Source organism: Saimiri boliviensis, chromosome 8, assembly GCF_048565385.1.
Source record: "Saimiri boliviensis isolate mSaiBol1 chromosome 8, mSaiBol1.pri, whole genome shotgun sequence".
NCBI lineage: Eukaryota > Metazoa > Chordata > Mammalia > Primates > Cebidae > Saimiri > Saimiri boliviensis.
In genome coordinates, this window is record NC_133456.1 from 115,753,949 (window position 1) to 115,770,407 (window position 16,459).

Sequence of the window (16,459 nt, forward strand, 5' to 3'; positions counted from 1 at the left end):
CAGTTTTCCCAGTACCATTTATAGAAGAGATTGTTTTTTTTCTGGTGTATGTTCTTATCACCTTCGTTGAAAACAACTGCACTGTAGGTGTGTGTATGTTTCTGGGTTTTCCTTTCTGTTCCACTAATCTATGTGTCTGTTTTAATGACAATACCACGCTGTTTTGGTTACTAAGCTCTGTAGTGAAATTTGAGATCAGGTAATGTGATTCCTCCAGTTTTGTCTTTTTTGCTTAGGATAGATTGGGCTATTCTGATTATTTTAGGCTGATAACAACTCAACTGTGTTTGTATAAACAAAAAAACTGGCAAAAGAAAACTAATAAAAACTTTATGCTTTATGTCTGTACCCCAGTTTTTAAATTTTTTGTTTCTATTTATATCATATTGTACTGTGTATGTCTTGAAAAGTTGTTATTCTTTTAATTTGTTCATCAATTAGTTTATCTACTTAGGATTAGTTTACACATCACAGTTACAGTATTATAATATTTGTGTTTTCCTGTGTACTTATGGTTACCAGTGAATTCTGCACATTCAGATGATTTCTTATTTCTCATTAATGTCCTTTTCTTTCTTTCTTTTTTTTTTTTTTGAGACGGAGTTTCGCTCTTGTTACCCAGGCTGGAGTGCAATGGCGCGATCTCGGCTCACCGCAACCTCTGCCTCCTGGGTTCAGGCAATTCTCCTGCCTCAGCTTCCTGAGTAGCTCGGATTACAGGCATGTGCCACCATGCCCAGCTACTTTTTTTTGTATTTTTAGTAGAGACGGGGTTTCACCATATTGACCAGGACGGTCTCGATCTCTTGACCTCGTGATCCACCCGCCTCGGCCTCCCAAAGTGCTGGGATTACAGGCTTGAGCCACCGCACCCGGCCTGTCCTTTTCTTTCTGATTGAAGTACTCTCTTTAGCATTTCTTGTAGGACAGGCCTGACATTGATAAAGTCCCTCAGCTTCTGCTTATCTGGGAAAGTCTTTACTTCTTCTTCAGGTTTGAAGGATATTTTCACTAGATATACTATTCCAGGGTAAAAGCTTTTTTCTTCAGCACTTTAAATATGTCATGCTGCTCTTGCCTGGCCTGTAAGGTTTCTATTAACAAGTCTGCTGCCAGATGTATTGGAGCTCTATTTTATGTTTTCTTTTTAAAAATCTCTCTCTTGCTGCTTTTAGGATCCTTTGTCTTTCATCTTTGAAAGTTTGACTATTAAATGCCTTGAGATAGTCTTATTTGGATTAAATCTGCTTAATGTTCTACAGACTTCTTGTATTTCAGTGTTGATCTCTTTCTCCGGGTTTGGGAAGTTCTCTGCCATCCCTTTGAATAAACTTTCTACCTCTATTTCTTTCTCTATCTCATCCTTAAGCCCAGTAACTCAGATTTGCCTTTTTTGAGGCTCTTCTAGATCCTGTAGGCATGCTCTATTGTTTTCTTGTTTTCTTTTTTTTTTTTTTTGAGACAGAGTTTCGCTCTTGTTACCCAGGCTGGAGTGCAATGGCGCGATCTCGGCTCACCGCAGCCTCTGCCTCCTGGGTTCAGGCAATTCTCCTGCCTCAGCCTCCTGAGTAGCTGGGATTACAGGCACACGCCACCATGCCCAGCTAATTTTTTGTATTTTTAGTAGAGACAGGGTTTCACCATGTTGACCAGGATGGTCTCGATCTCTTGACCTCATGATCCAAAGTGCTGGGATTACAGGCTTGAGCCACCGCGCCGGACTTTTCTCTTTTTTCTTTTTTCCTCTGTTTATTTTAAAATCGCTTGTCTTCAAGCTCATTAATTCTCCTTGTTCAATTCTATTCCTAAAAAGTATGATGCATTCTTCTATATATTGCATTGGTCAGCTCCAGAATTTTTTTTTTTTTGACTCCGAGTCTCACACTCTCACCCAGGGTTAGAGTGCAATGATGTAATCTTGGCTCACTGCACCTCTGCCTCCCAGGTTTATGCGATTCTGCTGCCTCAGCTTCCTGAGTAGCTGGGATTACAGGCATCCAACACCACGATGGGTAATTTTTTGTATTTTTAGTACAGGCAGGGTTTCACTGTGTTGGCCATTCTGGTGTTGAACTCCTGACCTCGTGATCTGCCTGACTCAGCCTCCCAAAGTGCTAGGATTCAGGCATGAGCCACGGAGCCTGGTCAAGAATTTCTGCTTCATTCTTTTTAATTATCTCAATCTCTCTCTCTCTCTCTCTCTCTCTCTCTCTCTCTCTCTCTCCCCCTTTGAGACAGAGTCTTGCTCTGTTGCCCAGGCTGGAGTGCAGTGGTGTAATTCCAGATCACTGCAACCTCTGTCTCCCGGGTTTATGTGATTCTCCTGCCTCAGCCTCCCAAGTAGCTGGGATTACAGGCACCTACCACCATGCCTGGCTAATTTTTTTGGTATATTTTGTAGAGGTGGGGTTTTACTATGTTGGCCAGGCTGGTTTTGAACTCCTGACCTCGTGATCTGCCTGTCCTGGCCTTCCAAAGTGCTGGGATTACAGGCATGAGCCTGTAGAATTGGCTAACTATATTGTCTTGAATGTTGCAAATACAATGTCAAAAGACAACAACTGGTGAAAAACTGGACATTATTATACACCTAGAAAATTGAAGAGATCCTAGTAAAAAAACACTCAATAGAATGAACTAGAAACTTCTGTATTGACTGCATAGAAAACAAGTACACAAAACTAGATCCAAAGCATCTAGAAGTGGAATGAAAAAAATGTTGCATTCACTAAGATAACAACTTCAAAATACTTAGGAATAAAATTGACAAGAATAATAGAGTTTTCACAGAATAAAACTATGCAGTATCACTGAAGGCATATAATAAGATCTGAACAAATAAAATGTAAAATTTTGGATCAGAGGACAATCTATTAAAATGTAAATCTCATAAAACAATATATATATCTCCAAGATATTCTATCTCAAATTCCAACTGACTTGCTTTTAATTGGATACAATATTCTTTAAGTGTGTATAAAAATTAATGCAAGACAGAAAATTTATGAAAAGGTAGAACAGTGAGGGAAACTTGCTTTAATGGACCTCACATCATATTACAAAGCCAATATATTCTAAATAACAATCACATTGGTGTAAAGTTACACAGAAATATCAGTTAAATAGAATTGGAAATTCAGAATTAGTTATTATTTGTATAAGAATTTAAGAAATTATTCAAAAGATAGTGCATATAAGTTATTATATAAGTTATTTAATAAATAAGGCTTGAAAATACATTATTGACCTTAAAAATAGAATTGGATACCTTGTGACATCATATATATCTAAAAAATTCCAGATATATAAATGATATAAAGCATAAAAAGGAGAAATAACTTACATGCAATGTCCAAAGTGCACTCTTGAGTGAAAGAAGACCTTGTTTAATAAACCAAAAAGAGAAAAAAAAATCCTGGCAGGAGGGAGATATCTGGATATGTAAAAAATTAATCTTTTACATGGAAAATGTCCTCTTAACACAGTTAATAAGTAAACAGTAGATTTGGAAACCTTTTATAAACCAGGTGAACAGAGTTTGATCTCAACCTGAGAGAGTTATTAAAGATTGTCAAGAAGAAGACACATAATTTATAAAAGATTAATTGAGCTATGCAAGAGCTGCCCAGGGGGGCAAACCAAGACAGGGCAGGGTATGTCCCCACCTGCAATGTGCAGCCGGCTCGGAGGGTCAGGGGACTTCACCCCCTTGGTGCTCTGATTTGGATCCTATGCTTAGCTCATCCCTCCTATAACCGACAGTCCACGAGAGCCCTGCCAGACTGAGGGGCGCCGTGGGTTGTTGATGTAAATCTGAGCTGTGGCTCTCGCCGGGCATGGCAAGTTGTTGCACCCACCTGGGCTGAAGTTTGGACTAACACAAGCAGGATGGATCGTTCCACAAAAAGAGGCAGAGTTGAAAGCAGGGAAACAGGCCATAAGGCTGGCAGGCCCCCAGAACTCAAAGTCCCTAGAGAGTTTGGTAACGAATACACCAGTTTGACCCCAACCAGGCAGATCAAGCTCCGGGAAGGAGAGATGCTAGTGGAAAGGCGAGGCCAGTCTCACCTGCAAACTCACTCCAGGAAAGGACCACCCACCCAGCAACCTGACTGAATCTGAGAGAGCCCAGCATCGCCATCTACAGGCCAAAAAGGATATAGCTCCAACAGAGACTCCTCCCAAAATCACCAGCTTCAAATATCAAAGGGAGATAAATCCACCAAGATGGGAAAAAAACAGCGCAAAAAAGATGAAACCATCAAAGACCAGAACACCTCTTCCCTTCCCAGGGATCACAACTCCTCACCATAAAGGGAACAAAAAAAGACAGAGAATGAATTTGATGAATTGACGGAAGCAGGTTTCAGAAGGTGGGTAATAAACTTCTCTGAGTTAAAGGACTAGATTTTAACCCAATGCAAAGAAACTAAGAACCTTGAAAAAAGGTTAGATTAAATGCGAATTAGAATAACCAGCTTAGAGAACATAAATGACTTGATGGAGCTGAAAAACACAGCTGGAGAACTTGGTGAGGCATACGCAAGTTTCAACAGCTGAATCGATCAGGCAGAAGAAAGGATATCAGAGATAGAAGATCAAGTCAATGAAATAAACTGAGACGGCAAGATTAAAGAAAAAAGAGTGAAAAAAGTGAACAAAGCCTCCAAGAACTACGGGATTGTGAAAAGACCTCATCTACGCTTGATCAGTGTTCCTGAATGTGACGGGGAGAACAAATCCAAGTTGGAAAACACTCTTCAAGATATTATTCAAGAGAACTTCTCCAACCTAACAGGGCAGGCCAACATTCAAATCTAGGAAATACAGAGAACACCACAAAGATATTCCTCAAGAAGAGCAACCCTAAGGCACACATAACTATCAAATTCACCAGGGTTGAAATGAAAGAAAAAATACTAAGGGCAGCCAGAGAGAAAGGTTGAGTCACCTTCAAAGGAAAGACCATCAGACTCACAGCGGATCTCTCAGCAGAAACCCTACAAGCCAGAGGGAGTGGGGGCCAATATTCACATCCTTAAAGAAAAGAACTTTCCACCCAGAACTTCATATTTGATATGAATAACTTCATATTTGTTATATGTACTATGTATTATATTCTTATAATACAGTAAGCTAGAGAAAGGTGATTTCTTTAAAAATACCATGAATCTCCAAATTTTAAAAAATATATTTACTTGTAAACCTCTATGGGAAGTGGACCCATGCAGTTTAGTCCCGACATGATCAAGGATCAACTGTATATATTTAAATATAGGGTTAAGCACAAAAATGTCCTCTTATTCCAAGACCAAGGCTAAGCAGCAGGAATCCTGGAAGTGAAATCTTGAATTTGGGGGCTCTAAGAAAGTGCAAAATTACTCCCCCACCTCCCAGAACCCTTCCAGCTGAGTCTCTGACCCTGATTTATGTTTGCTCCATGATATTCAGACTCCAAGAGTCAGCCATTGTTGGGAGACATGACCTGCCATGGGCCCCAGCATCTCTGCATACTCTTACTGGGTATGCCAGGAGCAGAAGGTCCAACTGCTCTTTCCTCAGGACATTTCTCAGGGTTGGATTTGCAGCGAGTAGCCTTGAGAGATAAAATGAGATCTTCTCCCAGATAACAAGCTTGTTCACTGCTCACCAACTCACCGTAAAAACAGAGAACTCCTATTTTGTGTTCCTCTGCATGCGCATGCATCTCTCATGGGCCCTTGATGTCATCCCTTGAAATTTTGAGGGCATAGATAACTGATGCGAAGAAACATGCAGCTCTGGCTACTGCTTCTGTGATGAGTAATACAGTCCTCTGTCCCTGATCTAGGAATCTCTTGTCTCTTGCTAGCACCCATAAAATAATACAGACTAACTGTTAGGTTTGTAAATAGAGTAACAACTTAGCTTTTCCTCCGCTTCCATTCTTAACAGATTTCTGCCTGCACCTCTCTATAAACTCTAAGGATATTAGCAATGCACAAAACAAATGAGCACTTTAGTTCTTTCTTGTTAGTGTTAGAAGTCTGTACTCAATACTGTATTAATACTTCCTATAGACTGTAGGACCGTAGCAATGTGTCTTGTTCATTTCTGTACCCCAGTGCCTGAGACAGTGGACAACAACATCAGGCATTACATCATGGCCTTTGCTGCTCTGTTTTCCTCTAAATCTCTTCTGGGAGCTCACTAATATTTTGTTTTTTAATGTTCTCAGTGGACCTTAGTAGCCTATGGGCTCATCTTCCACCCCCAGCCTTTAACTCATTCTTTTAAAAACTCAAATCCAGTATCAGAACTTATCTCTGTAAAGATTTCCTGTCAGTTAAAGTTTAAAGTCACTGACCTGGAACATGGAGGGGTGGTATAGGCCTTGCCAACTGTTAAATCAGGAACTGGAAAGGATCTGAGGTTTTTGCCCCAGTTGAAATATAGCAGTAAGCCCCTGGCAGTCATATCTATGTGCTGACAATAGATAGACAGACACTGGCGAAAGATACCAGGCTCCTGCATCAGGAGCTAAGATGGCTCACTACTGCTCAAAAGCAGCAGCCAGAGCACCATCTGGCACCTCGATCCCCATTTCCAAGTCAAATGGCACCTGCATATGCATGGAGTGCATTATAAGGGAGACACCACAAAATAGGTAAATTCTGATCTTACACAGAGCCACTGCTGACCTGTCTATATTCTCCTTTCCAGAGAGAGATCACTCATGTAATGTAAGCCATTCTTTTTCGGAGAAAGGAAGGACAGTCTTCATCTTTTTACCTTAAGACATCTAAAGAGATGTCTGACCCTATTCTTCACTTTCTTGGAATTTTACCTTATACAATGGCTGTAAATGCCCTTGCTCAGAGAACTCAGAATTGTAAGAGATACGAGAAGTGCAGGCAGAATGTATTCCTACACTTAGATCATTAGCCTCACCTCTCTTGTTCCTATGCTAACTCAAGCCACAGGGGGAAAACTGTTGCTTTTTAAGAACAGTGTTCTTCCAGGCCTCATGATTTTGTTTGCATTTCTGTTTTTCCTTCTCTCACGTATCAAATAATTAGTGTCTTATCTCATATCCAGTATATCCTGTGCCATGTCTTCCTTTCTGCCTGTTGGTATCTGGTACCGAATGTAGTCTTAGTACTTATCAAACTTGACATTTCATTTTTCATTTGTTGTGCCTGATATTTGTTGTGTTTCAACTGAGAGAGTTGAGAATAGAAACAACTCAATGCTTCATTTGTATTTGTATCCTAAATCCAATACATGACTAGCACATTGGGATTCAATTTATGTCAGAGAAATAAATGAATAAATTGTGATGAAACTTCAAAGATCATACATAATCTTGTTGATAAAATTCAAATTCCTGGCTGGGCACAGTGGCTCATGCTTGTAATCCCAGCACTTTGGGAGGCCAAGGTGGGTGGATCACCTGAGGTCAGGAGCTTGAGACCAGCCTGGTCAACATGGTAAAATGCTGTCTACACTAAAAATACGAAAACTAGCTGGTCGTGGTGGTGGGTTCCTGTAATCCCAGCTACTCAGGAGGCTGAGACAGGAGAATCGCTTGAACCTAGGAGGCGGAGGTTGTGGTTGAGCTGAAATTGTGCCACTGTACTCCAGCCTGGGAGACAGAGAGAGAGAGAGACTCTGTCTCAAAAAGAAAAAAAAAAAAAAAAGAAAAGAAAAATCCAAATTCCTTAGTATGTGTTTAAAGTGAGTTGATTTCTACCCACCTTTTCAGCCTCATCTTCCACCACTCATCTCCCACCACTCATCTCTATGCATTATAGTCTCTGCTTGTGCCAACAAACTGCTGCTTCCCGAGTGCATGCCTTCTTTCCACCCTGATCCACCATACAGAACATTACAGGAGCTGCCTGAAATATTCCTCCCTGTCTTGGGCATTCTTTCTATCGAACCTTAGGCATTCATCTAAAACATCACCGCCACCCTGGCCTCATCTTCCACACACTTTCTCTCTGTAGTTCTATATGCTAACTTGTGTTAACTCAGCTGAAGCACAAATTGCATGGAAACAATTACTTACTTACATGACTGTCTCTACCATTTCATATTGTGGCAAAAACCAAAGACAATTCACCTTTTCATTTTTAATGGTGAATGTATGGTTCAGCCTTTTGTAGGCTCAATGAATGAATGAATGACTGAATGAGTGAGTGAAGAAATAAATGAGTGGTTCTATATAAAAACAGTACCCAATTTTTCTTTTTTTCTTCATAAATGTGAGACCTACTCATACGCTTACTGGCTTCAATTTTCAAATGGCCTAAAATTGATCTTTTCAAATTTGTTTCCCTAGAGTAACAAACACTATGAGCTATGCCAAGCAAAAGTCAAACAATAAGTATGACTTGTTTTCCTGAAGTGCCAATAAAAGAAATTGACAAAATAGATATTTTTATTAAAACAAACATCGTAAAATCAACAAACTAACTTCCTAAGGAACTAGAAAAAGAACCAAATAAAATCTAACAGAAGGCAGGAAATACTAAAGACAAGAGAAGAGATATATAAAATAGAAAATATAGAAAGGTAGGAAAAAACAACAAAACAACTGAGTTGGTTCTTCAAAAAAGGTCAACAAAATTGAAAAACATTCAGCTAGATTTACTACAAAAATTTAAAAAATGAGAAGACTCGATTGAAATCAGAAATGTAAAAACGTGAATAAAAAACAGTATGAAAGAGTAGTATAAAAAGTTGTATGCCAGCAAGTTAGATAACCTAGATAAAATGGACAAATATATAGAAACACATAACCTACCAATATTGAATCATGAACCAATCTTTTAAAAAAGTTTTATTTTCATTTTCTGTGGGTATATAGTAGGTGTATATATTTATGGGGTATGTATTAGTCTGTTCTTGCATTGCTATAAAGAAATACCTGATACTCAGGAGGCTGAGGCGGGAGAATTGCCTGAACCCAGGAGGCAGAGATTGCGGTGAGCCGAGATCGCGCCATTGCACTCCAGCCTGGGTAACAAGAGCGAAACTCCGTCTCAAAAAAAAAAAAAAAAAAAAGAAATACCTGAGACTGGGTAATTTATAAAGCAAGGAAGTTTAATTGGCTCATGGTTCCACAGGCTATATAGGAAGCATAATGCTGGCATCTGCTTAGCTTCCAGGAAGCCTCAGGAAACTTTTAATTATAGCAGAAGGGAAAGGAGGAGCTGGCACTTCACATTGTTGGAGCATGATGAAGAAAAAGAAGGTGTGTGGGGGTGCTACAAACTTTCAGACAATTAGATCTTATGAGAACTCATTCACACTACAGTACCAAGGGGGGATGGTGCTAAATCATTCATGAGAACTTCACCCCCATGATCCAATCACCTCCCAGCAGATCCTACTTCCACCACTGGGGATTACAATTGAATATGAGATTTGAGTGGGGAAACCAATCTAAACTACATCAGGGTACATAAGACGTTTTGATACAGGCATGCAATGTGAACTAATGAATTATGGATGAATCTTGAAAATGAAAACAATATGGTAAGTGAAATAAGCCAGGCATAAAAGGGCAAATATTGTGTGATTCTACTTACACGAGGTTCCTAGAGGAGTCAAATGTATAAATCCAGAAAGTAGACTGGTTGGTGCCAGGGGCTGGAGGAGAAAGGAATGGGGAGTTATTGTTTAATAGGTAGAAAGTTTCAGCTGGGGAAGATGAAAATACTCTGGAGGCAGATGATGGTGATGGCTGTAGAACAAAATGAATGTACTTAATACCACTGAACAGCAAACTTATAAATGATTAAAATGGTATATTTTATGTATATTTTACCACAATAAAAACATTTGAACACATTTTGCACTGATTTTCCAAGCCCAACCCAAGACTTCAGAGTCATACTGACCTATCTGTAAACTACCAACAGGCTACCACAGCTTCAAATTTCCCTGAGATGACTATTGACCTTCCCCTGCTGTTAGGTCCATTTCTGTATCAAAGTTTGATAAGCCATGTTCTAAAAAGTAAAAGCAATGACTTAAAAGACAAGGGAAGTGATAATTTTATCTCTCACAGGTGTTCAATTTTGAATTGATCCCAGATGATGTGAAAGCCATTAATGGCCTCAACAGAAATTTTCACTATCTTGACCCTCCACTGTAAGTACTTGTCTGTGTGTGTCTTCTGTTGCTTTCTGTGATTTGTAGGGCAGAGGAGCAGGTCCATGTACACCAATGCCAAGAGCAAGAAGCTGCTCTCAGGATAAAGCATGGAATACCTGCTCCAGGGCTCTGGGACTGGACTGGGTAGGGTAGAACTAGACAAGGTTCATCTGTAACCCTTCTCACTGAGGGGCTTTTATTGACTCTACAATTCAAATTTGATTCCTTAAAGGAAAGCACACCATTCCAGTCAAACCTTTGGTAAAATAACCAGTTATTCCAACTGTGTCCTGTTACAAAAAACAAAACAAAACAAAACAGATTCTTATTGCAAATAACTGTATTGCCATAAGTTAAGAATACTCACAAATAGTTTCAAAATTCTGGATAAATCAGGTAGAGAGAAACAAATAGGCTCCAAACTGTGTTCACAGAAGTATATTTGGCTCAATTGTTCAAAGTTGTAAATAGCTTAAGAGTTTTCTTAAGTCTGAAAATACAAAGCAAAGGATTAGCAACATTGTAAGCAAAGAAAAAAGTTAAAAAAAGATTATCTCAGTTTTTTCGTTGAGCCAGTCAATTTAGTTAATTCCTGTTTGGCTTGATATTCATGAACATTTCAGCTCTCCATGAGCCCTGGAAGTTTTTTCTCTATTCTAATGACGTAATTTCCAAACTTATTACATACTTTCATTTAAGAGCAGCTATTAGAGTTCTACAGTTGATTATAAACCATGTTGTAAAGAAGACCAAAACAGGGCAAAAATTGTCCATGAATGACTAAAGTCTTAGACAGTCAAAGTCAAAAATACAACTGACAAGAAATTTGGTTAACTCTGTGGCACATTATAATTTTATGTAACAATTAAAATTATTAATAACATATACTGTTATATCAGAATTATAGCAATTTCCCATAATTTTGGAACATATACCAGTAACAGATTTATACGAATACAGCTCAAAGAAAAACAAATACCATTTCATATTTGACAATGCTTCCTGTATGATTTTTATACCAAATGAGCCAACTGTCATTGTTGCATTAGTGCATTGATGTCAGACCCAATTCTTAATAAAACCTTATAGATAAATGTTTCCAATCATATTTACTCCAACCATAGGTAAGATTTTTAAACACCTTTTAAAACTGTGTAATTTTGGTTAAAAAGCAGATCATAAGCAGATTTTTTGCTCTAAGAAAAACCTGTTGTTTCTATTTCAAAGTTCAGTTTACAGAAAAACTAACAATACCCCTTTAACTTTAGCCAATATGTTCACAAACAGAATTTCTTTTACAGGATTAATTTCTCACAAACCTTCCACAATTTGCTTAAACCTTCAGCTTTACTCTATCTAACTTAATACTTTATTCCTTTAGACAGAAAATAAGGGGTGGATTATTCCTGCCTCCCTTTTTTAGATCATATATGGTTACTTCCTGATGTTGCCTTGGCATTTGTAAACTGTCCTGATGCTAGTGGCAGTGTAACAGTGAGGATGACCAGAGGTCACTCTCGTCATCATCTTTGTTTTGGTGGGTTTTGGCTGGCTTCTTTATGGTAACTTGTTTTATCAGCAAGGTTTTTATGACCTGTATCTTGTGTGACCTCCTATGCTATCCTGTGACTTATAATGCCTTGGCTATCTGGGAATGCAGCCCAGTAGGTCTCAACCTCATTTATCTCAGCCCCTATTCAAGATGGAGTTACTCTGGTTTAAATGCTTCTGACATTTGTCTCCACTTTCAGTTGTCCCACCTTTCCAGACCAAACCAAAGTATACCTCACATATACTGATTGATGTCTTATGTCTCCCTAAAACATATAAAAACTAAGCTGTAACCCAACCACAATGGCCACATGTTCTCAGGACCTCCTGGGGCTGTGTCATGGGTCATGGTCCTCACATTCGGCTTAGAATAAATCTCTTCAGATATTTTACAGAGTGGTTTTTCTTTTTTTCTGGCAGCAAGTTCCTCATTGCAATTAACCTTAAACAAACTACTGTTTGTCCAGTCTGATATATCAAATAATACTCACAATTATCTGAAAAAGCTCTAAATCCTCCTCTCTTTTCCAACTACTAATTTATAAGGCTGGATTTTTTTCATGAAGTTTAGCCAAGGCATTTTGATTGAATGCAAACTCAGATATGAAATCTACTAAGCCAGACATTAAAGAAGTTTACAAACATATAAAACAATGCCAATCTTCTAAATATTTTTCTTTTGTCTTGGAGAATATACTATGAGAGGTTAGCTCTGGTTATTATATACTACAATGGTTCTTAGGGGCTTACTTTCCCCATTGCTTTGTATCTAATTCCTTTGTTTCTTCTAACAACATCTATTCCCCTCTGATAACTTCCTGAGGTTTCTTAAATGTTCTTTTGTCTTAAGACATAGCCCCACAACCTCTCATATCTCTTCAGCTTTAAAATATCCCTCAAGGTAACAGACACACACAGAAGGAAGACCATGTGAGGACACAGGGGCAAAAGTCCTAAAGAGAAGAAGAAACCAAATCTGCTAACACCTTGACCCTGGACTTCTACCCTCCAAAACCGTGAGAAAATAAATTTCTGCTGTGTAAGCAAAAAAAAAAAAAAAAAAAAAAATCCTCCTAGGACAACTCTTTGTTGACTGTTCTTTGAACTGTGGGGTTATAGGAACAATGGCTGATTTCCCAACAAATTTCAGTTTGCCAACTAAATAAATATTTGCAAATTATGCATCTGACAAAGGGCTAATATCCAGAATCGACAGGGAACTAAAAAAGGCCCAACAACAACAACAACAACAACAACAACAACAACAACAACAACAAAACATGTAACCCCTTTATAAAAGTAGGCAAAGGACATCAACAGACATTTTTAGAAAGACTTATGAGTACCTAACACATATATGAAAAAATGCTCAACATCATTAATCATCAGAGAAATGCAAATTAAAACCACAAGGATATACCATCTTACACCAGTCAGAATGGTTATGAAAAAGTCCTAAGACAACAGATGTATGTTGGCAAACATGCAGAGTAAAGGAAATGGTCATACACTGCTGGTAAGAAAGTAAATTAGTACAACCTTTATGGAAAACAGTGTGAAGGTTTCTCAAAGAACTAAAAATAGAACTACCATTTGATCCAGCAATCCCATTACTGGGTATCTATCCAAAGAAAAAGAAACCATTATATAAAAAAGGCACCTGCACCTGTATGTTTATCACAGCACTCTTGATAATAGCAAAGATATGAAATCAGACAAAATGTCCATTAATAGATAACTGGATAAAGAAAATGTGATGTCATGGAATACTACTCATACATAAAAAGAATGAAATCATGCCTTTTGCAGCAATATGGATGGATCTGGTGCCATTATCCTAAGTGAAATAACTTAGAAACAAAGTCAAGTACCACATGTTCTCAGTTCTCACAAATGGAAGCTAAACAATGGGTACACATGGACATACAGTGTGGCATAATAGACACTGGAGACTCTAAAAGGTAGGAGGGTGGGAGCCGGGTGTGGATTGAAAAGTTACCCATTTGGCACAAAGTTCACTATTTGGGCAATGGGTACACTAAAGACCAGACTTCAGCTGGGTGCGGTGGTTCATGACTGCAATCCCAGCACTTTGGGAGGCCAAGGTGGGTGGATCACTTGAGGTCAGGAGTTTGAGACCAGCCTAGCCAACATGGTAAAACCGTGTCTTTACTAAAAATACAAAAATTAGCCAGGAGTGGTGGTGGCACCTATAATCCCAGGTGCTCTGGAGGTTGTGGCAGGAGAATTGCTTGAACCTGGGAGATGGATGTTGCAGTGAGCCAAGATCATGCCACTACATTCCAATCTAGGTGAAAGAACAAAATTCCATCTCAAAAAAAAAAAAAAAGACCAGACTTCACCACTACATAATATATATGTATCAGAAAGCTGTACTTGTAACCTTTAAATCTGCAAGAACAACAAAATAAAATGAAAATAAAAAAGCAGCAGCAATTCCAGCAGACCTTGCCCATCTCTGCTGTATTTTCAGCTTGCAAACTTTCCTAACTTGCTTCAGTGTAAATCCATTAGATACCAGGTGGGATAGCACAGTGGTGAGGGTCTGTCCCTGCAGCTGTCACAACTCAATCCAACTTAATCTAACTTAATTTCAGAGATTCTCGTTTGGGGTAGTCTCTAGCTAACTGTATTCTCCTTCCATTGATGGAGCTATTTCTCTTATTATTTTATAGGAATTGATTGTACCACAGTTTCAGTTGTTACTCAGAATTTGTTCAGGGCCCTTTCTGCTTATATAATCTTATTAATGAGGGCTGCGATCTTTTTCATTCTCTTCAGCTCTTTGAGACTTTTCTACTTCCCCCTAGAGATGCAGATTTTTCTAGGCAAGAAATTGCAGTTTCTGTATCTCCTTCAGGATTTAAATATACCTCCTCTGTTTAAAAATCAGGGCTGGAAGTAAATTAAGCATATAATGGCTTGAGCTGATGTGAGTCACCAGTCCATGTCTCAGAGTAATGGTTTTTCAATGATTTCCCAGGTGAAGTAATGTTGGTCACCTATGGAATAGAGTTTTGCAGGCTTAATAAGCTCTTTTGTTTTTGTCATCCAAAAACTCATCAACACTGCCAAGAAGTGTTTGTTTTTCCACTGGTGTCACATGAAATGGAGCTGGGTGTTCAAAGGTTCTGGCATGGCCACTGGGCCACATGCCAGTCCCAGGGTGTGGAATGTTCCTATCTTCTCAGAAATTAGCACCAAAAGTCTCACCCTCTTTCTTATTTACACAGTTTAAAAAGATTAATTCCAAGATAAAGAGTACATCCTTAACTGATTCCCACAGGGGATGTTAATTAAGAGCCCAGCCTCTGAAACCAGATTTCCTGAGTCAAATTCTACTTACCTCACTTAATAGCTGGGTATTTGTGGGCAATTTCCTTAACTTCTCTATTCCTTGGTTACCTCTTCTATAAAATGGAAATAACGGTAAATCCTACCTTTCTGTGAAGATCGAGTTAAAATGTGTAACATACTTATAGAATAGTACTTGGCACCCAGAAGGCATCCAGTTGGTACTAGCGAATGTTAGGGATTGGTGTTGGAACATGGATAGAATTCTAAGTGGCAGAGGCCATATGTGACGGAAATGCACACTAAAAATTATAGTTTTCCTTGTTCTCCATGTGTTCAAAGTACCAGAAACCAGTTGATGAAGAGAGGCTTCCAGTTCAGCACCAGCCTCCTAGTGACGATTGGCAGGCCATGGAAACCGGAGCTGGAGTCACACCCAGCAGCACTCTCTGGCCAGAGCTCGAGTAGGGAATCCCACCGGGAGTGACAACGACCACAGCACGGTGGATGTCACATCATCTAATGTTGCTAACCTATGTCTGGATAGTTGATTTGCCCCAGCGTATGGATATGTAAAAGAATTCGGTTCTGTGAAGATATCCTGCATAACCACCAAAAGGAAACACAATGAGGACACAGAGTCTTGATCAATTTCATGACGTAAAATGAAAATGTGTCCTAACCCACCCAGAGCCTGTCACATCACATGTCACTCTGTATGCCTGCCCATCCCATTTCAATTTGAGTGTTTACGGGCAAAACCCAGTCTTCCTCATCTTTATAACTAAGGATAATAACAAAGAAAGCTTATTGGAGAGCTGGGGTGGTGCTTGGATCATTGTTTCAGACACATAAAGTTTAAGGTGCATGTTTACATAAAGAAATGGAAAAATGGAAGGAAGAGAAAAGACAGAGAAAGAAAAATATGTTAAAATGTGAATTGTATAATTGATTAAAGTTGGGAACTAATAAATAGTATCTAAATGCACAGTTCCAAAACTGTGTACCTAGTCACCCTGAGGCCCCACAGTGAACTCACAGGAATGCCATGGGCCATCTCACCGAGGATATACAAATGGCCAATAACCCCATGAAAAGATGCTTGCATCATTAGGCAGTAAGGAATTGTAATTAAATCCACAATGAGACACCATTTAACACCCACTAGAATAGCTGTTACCGCTACAGGGGTAGACGAAAACTATATCCCGACGAGGGTGTGGAGAAACTGGAAACTCGCACATTCCTGATGGGACTGTAAGCCTGTGTACTTTGGGGAACAGTTTCTCAAAACAATTCAACATAAACTGCCACCAGTCAGTGAGCCCCTGCCATCGTCCCCAAGGTCTGTTGCTCCTTGATGCCATCTACACCTCCTGAATCTGCTTCCTGCTTTTTAAACCTTTGATTGCCACTTATCCTTGAATTTTCCATTCAAATAAAATGAGAA

General features: G+C 39.0%; 1 long non-coding RNA gene across 3 annotated transcripts in view; it reads left to right on the top strand.

Moving 5' to 3' along the window:
• Positions 1-16,418, top strand: part of LOC141585464 (uncharacterized) — a 31,693-nt gene extending 15,275 nt beyond the window's left edge. The window contains exons 4-5 of one of the 3 annotated variants that reach the window (XR_012519003.1): positions 10,058-10,140; positions 15,352-16,418. This is a non-coding gene — a long non-coding RNA (uncharacterized LOC141585464). Of the gene's footprint in view, positions 1-10,057; positions 12,966-15,351 lie in introns of those variants that run through there. The other 2 variants (XR_012519002.1, XR_012519001.1) reach the window with 2 other exon arrangements.
• Positions 16,419-16,459: the final 41 nt, after the last annotated feature.